At 39.7% G+C, this 5,688-nt stretch overlaps 1 long non-coding RNA gene across 1 annotated transcript; it reads right to left on the bottom strand.

Annotated features, from left to right (window-relative positions):
* Window positions 1-1,858: 1,858 nt before the first annotated feature.
* LOC119304991 lies at window positions 1,859-2,450 on the bottom strand. Its single transcript, XR_005148508.1, has 2 exons — window positions 2,302-2,450; window positions 1,859-2,203 (listed from the first exon to the last, which is right to left on the bottom strand). It is a non-coding gene; the product is annotated as an uncharacterized LOC119304991 (long non-coding RNA).
* Between the last annotated feature and the right edge of the window lie 3,238 nt (window positions 2,451-5,688).

Genomic DNA, 5,688 nt, shown 5'->3' on the forward strand with positions numbered 1-5,688 from the left:
CATACTTCTGATTTTAGTGTAAGACAGTGAGGTGTAATCTTGCCTTTTTAGTTCAGAGAGATAATTCGATCACTTTAAGTTGTTGCATGCTGTCATATGCACTATGCTTATGTTATTTGCTACTAAACCAATAGTGGAATATAGTTTTATGTTTCATGTATTGTTTGGTGGCTTCTCAATTTGTGCATGAAAACAAACATTGCTTCCGAGTGACTCTTCATTAGGCTCTTGTTTTATTCATGGGTGATGGAACAATGAATGCAAAGATAAGCTTCCTTTGATTTGGTTGCTCGGTTGACAAGAATATGCATTCCTTTGTATACCACCTTACCTCTCCTGTGATGTTTTCTACATTGTAGATTCCCTGTATTAGATAAGGGCCAGTACTAGGGTTGATGCTTTAGTACAGAAATCATTGCATTCCATATATCTCACAGTTTGTTTGTTTCAGATTCATGTGAGGCGGTCCCTATGAAGTACATCGACGAGACAGATGGATTACGCCATCTATTAGTATGCTTAGTGATTCTGTAGTTGGCTCTTTTTATTATGTTCATGTTCTTATTAACTCCTCTTATGTGTTCTCGCAATTAGTATCGAACTTCATGTCGAATGGCTATCTTTTGTGGTCGTATGAACGGGTCGAGCTTGATCCTGCCTTATAAATTGATGTTGTCTTGTGCTCCATTATGTTTTACTTTTATCACAATTGAATGTTTCTTTATTTTATTATTATCCTGTATAAGTGCAAATGCTATATCTGGGTTCCTACTGACATGGTGTTACATGCTTTGGCAAAGTGCTTGGACCGGCACCCTCGCGCCAGGGCGCGATCCTGATCTAGTGTATCTTGTAGCAAGCCATGAGCCGAGGGTTGCTACATGATCAATTGCTGACTAGGCAGTGTGTTTTCTTCATTTTGGGCAGATCACAAGTGTTTGACACCTCTCTCTACAATGGGTATCCTTTTCCACTTGAATTTCAAAATGCGCAGAATGTGCTTTCCTTGTTGTTGCCTCGTCATTCCAGCATGGAATCAAAGCAAAACTGATATTACTGCCTTTAAAAATTGTCTCGCTGTCTATGTCCATAACATGCCCATTGGACTGCACGGCAGAAGTGAAGGTGTGTGCCTAGCTGGCGGAGCAGACGTACTCGTGTGACCTCTGATCTAAGAATGACATGTACTTTGTTGTGAGCCCATGGTGCATGTGGGTTGGAACACTGCTTAGGAAATCTAGACTTATTTTGCAGGAAAGCCAAGATGAGATCTGTAGCCCATGTGATTTCCATCAAAATCACGGCCAGTTCAACTCTGGTTCGAATCCTAATAAAAAAATAGACCAACAGTCCTAGATGGATATGTCCATCGCTAAAAAACGCAGTTGTTGAAAGAGTCAATATGACTTGTAGCTAGAGGACGCCAACACCCCTCACTTCTTCTACATGCACTAAACAAACCCTAGCTTATCCAACTCAATTTGCTTTAAGGTTTATGTGTGAAAGAAGTAGCGTTAAAGTAGAACACCACACTCTTCAACCTGAGAAATCAATAGTCAATTTACCTATGGATATTAAATCTATATACATCGTACTTGATGTGTGAAGTTGATAATACTTATTAAACATATTTTAAATTACAATATTTGGTGCTTCACAGCCTGTTATGAAATTATTGTTCACCCATCCAATGCAATAAAAAGTACGTGCGAGAGAGAGATAGAGAGAGAGAGATTAAAGTACATTTTGTCCTGATGTCCACCATAGTTCCACGATCAGTACACCTAGGAGGAGACAATCAAAATATGGACAGAACATAAATATTTAATATGTAAATGGTAGGTAACAAATGCAACCACAAAATCGTGCAAGCAAGCCACAAGCTAGTTTTATTGAATATTAAAATAACATAGTTGATTTCTAAAACATACAAAAATTATTATCTCATCAACGCATAATTATTTTGAGAACCATAAGGATGAGATTTATCCACCCAAAAACTATTGTGTTGTTGTTGCTGGTGTGCAATTAATCTTGCAGGGACAGTTGATGAAGCATTCTCCTAGATCTGGCCAGCACAAGTTATCTATTTGACAGCAGAATTCCCGTCCTGGGAGCTGGTGCCCATCTTTATAACAAGGGGGTCTAGTTACATGGCTTACTTTGCTCATCATGTTTCTCCCCTTGTTGTTTATGATTTCACCTAATTAACATAAAATAAAGAATATACTTATCATCTCATCATATAAACAATAAAAGTCCACAGTATCAATACCACCAAAAAATCGAGTTGTTAATTACCATATGTGCCTCCAAGACAAGTCAAACACACCACAAGAAGAAAAGAAAGTAGCACAAGTCCTTGCACATTGTTCCTCGTGAACTTGGTCATCGTCACTAAGGAATAGAGGCTATTAATGGGTGGTACTCTTGTAAGTGGAGTTGATGAGTGTATGACAGTGAAATGCTTGCTCCATGAATGGTTCATATATATATAGGAAAAGCTTCTCCGTGTTGATGTGTGAAGTTATAGAAAGTATTAATGCTTGGAGTTATGGCTTGTGTGAATTTCCAATTTTAGTTTCACTTCTAAAGATTCATGGTTCCTTCTAGAGTTTTTTTCTCAAATTTATGCTTTGTCATAGCATGTAAGTTACTTTAATGCCCCCTCTAGAATTGATCGCTCATTGTTTTCAAGGGGTAGAATTGACCTCTTAGAATGGGTAGTAAAAAACTGGTGCATGGCAATATTATGTTTAAGGCATTGATAATAATTGGTATAATATCAATAATTCCTATATATATGATGCCTTATCAATAAAATTATTAATTTCTGTCTTGGTATAAGAGAACAAGACTCATCCGCTTAACATTGGACTTGATTTTGAATGTATGTAAGCAATTGTTCTTAAGTATATCAACAAGTTACAGATACATTTTTTTTACTTTTATTCCATGAACATAGATTAATTATGGGATGGCCATTTTATAAATATAAGATGATGATTTATTTTCATATACATGAACATTTTATATCAAGGTACTTGAGCATTTTTTACATTTTTCTATACACAAAATTTTCTCCAATATTAAGTCGATTTTTTTAAATAGATTAATTTCCCCAAAACTTTCTTTATTAGAATGGTGAAAATGTCGCACTTGCCCAGCTAGGGAAAATTTTGTTAGGCAGAGCTGCGCAATTCTCGGAACTCCCTATAAGTTCCTCCTTGCCGCTACCAACCTCCCCTTCAGACAGCGCATGCCTGGCTGGTCCGACCCATTGACGACACGAATGGACACCACCGAGTGGGAGAGTAGGCGTTGAGCCAATCCACTTTAGAAACATTTTTTCATTTTTGGAAAATGTCTTTGCAAAACGAACAAGCATTGATAAATGTGAAGTTTTTTTTGAACATATTCTAAAATTTAAAATTTCTTAAAACCCCAATTATGTTTGGAATTTCATACATTCTTCTGAAAAAATGAACACTTTTGGAAATACTTAACATTATTTGAAAACTAAGACCTTTTCTTGGAGAACCAACAATTTTATGAAAAAAGTGTTAGTTTTATAATTTGTAGAATGTTTTTCAAAGTTATGATTTTTAAGAACACAAACAATTTTTGAAATTTCAAAAAAAATATGAGAATCGGAACATTTCCCGAAAACTTGAATATTTTCTAAATTTCAAATTTCCACACATTTTTAAAAAAGGAGACTTTTTGATAAAGATAATAAGAAAAATAAAACAATGGAAAAACAAATAAGAAAAATTGTAACATCCTAATTTTCAATTTGGATGTTATACATAGATCAGCAGATGCATATCATATTTATTCTTTCTTTTGGTTGAGATCCTAGAGATCTTAAGCAACTCAAGGACCCAAGGAGAGAGTTGGAGGTTTCACAAAATTCATATTTGAATTTATTTCAAATTTGAGGGAAGGATCAATTTGATTTTATTATTTTTCTCTCTTATTTTTTCCAATAATAAAAACACATGAGAGAAGATAATATGACTTCTTCAACCAAAGATAAATATTGGAGAAAGAATTTTAAAATCAAATTATGATTTTATTAGAATTAGAAAAATATTGCATTTTTTAAAATTGCATCTTTGTCCAGAAAAATGTTTATCTTGTCCTAAATATTAGGTTTGGACGGTGAAAATTATTTCTGGAATTTTTAGATTTTTCTTTATAATTTATTAGGATTTTTCTTTCGGGGGAAATTTATTTTTTAAAAAAAGTTATTTTCGCCCGAATGGGCCGAAGGCCCAGCCGAGCCGGCCCGGAAGCAGCGCCGCCACCATCCCCGCGCGGTAGTCCGCCCCGTTGCCGCCAGTGTGCCGCCGGCCAAGTCCGAGGCGGGCACGCCTCCCGAGGCCAGCCCCTTCCCCAAGACGAGGTCGAGCCCCATCCTTAAATAGCGCGTCGCCCCACCACCTCTCCTCCACACCGCCGCTGCCTCCCACCAGCAGCAGCAGCAATAGCCCCGCGCCGCCGCCGCCGCGCCGCTTTCCGCCGCCTGTGACGCGCCCGATTCAATCGTACACTAATCATACATGCAAATATGTACGATCAAGATCAGGGACTCACGAGAAGATATCACAACACAACTCTAAAAATAAAATAAGTCATACAAGCATCATAATACAAGCCAGGGGCCTCGAGTGCTCGAATACAAGTGCTCGATCATAGACGAGTCAGCGGAAGCAACAATATCTGAGTACAGACATAAGTTAAACAAGCTTGCCTTAAGAAGGCTAGCACAAACTGGGATACAGATCGAAAGAGGCGCAGGCCTCCTACCTAGGATCCTCCTAAACTACTCCTGGTCGTCGTCAGCGGCCTGCACGCAGTAGTCGGCACCTCCAGTGTAGTAGGAGTTGTCGTCGGTGGCGTATGGCTCCTGGGATCCAACGTCTTGTTGCGGCATCCGAGAAGAAGAGGAAAACGGTGGAAAAGAGGGAGCAAAGCAACCGTGAGTACTCATCCAAAGTACTCGCAAGCAAGGAGCTACACTACATATGCATGGGTATATGTGTAAGGAGGCAATATCTGTGGAATGAACTGCAGAATGCCAGAATAAGAGGGGGATAGCTAGTCCTATCGAAGACTACGCTTCTGGCAGCCTCCGCCTTGCAGCATGTAGAAGAGAGTAGATTGAAGTCCTCCAAGTAGCATCACATAGCATAATCCTACCCGGCGATCCTTCCCTCGTCGCCCTATGGGAAAGCGATCACCGGGATGTCTCTGGAACTTGTATGGATGTGTTTTATTAAGTATCCGGTTCTAGTTGTCATAAGGTCAAGGTACAACTCCAAGTCGTCCTGTTACCGAAGATCACGGCTATTCGAATAGATTAACTTCCCTGCAGGGGTGCACCACATTTCCCAACACGCTTGATACCCTTTGGCCGGACACACTTTCCTGGGTCACACACGGCCTAGGAAGATCAACACGTCGTAGCCCCACCTAGGCACAACAGAGAGGTCAGCACGCCGGTCTAACTCCTATGGCACAGGGGTTTGGGCCCATCGCCCATTGCACACCTGCACATTGCGAGGGCGGCCGGAAGTAGACTAGCCCCCTTAATACAAGTGCAGGCTTACGGTCCAATCCGGCGCGCGCCGATCAGTCGCTGACGTCAAGAAGGCTTCGGCTGATACCACGACGTCGAGTGCC

The sequence above is a fragment of the Triticum dicoccoides genome, chromosome 5B, assembly GCF_002162155.2.
Source record: "Triticum dicoccoides isolate Atlit2015 ecotype Zavitan chromosome 5B, WEW_v2.0, whole genome shotgun sequence".
NCBI classification, from domain to species: Eukaryota; Viridiplantae; Streptophyta; class Magnoliopsida; order Poales; family Poaceae; genus Triticum; species Triticum dicoccoides.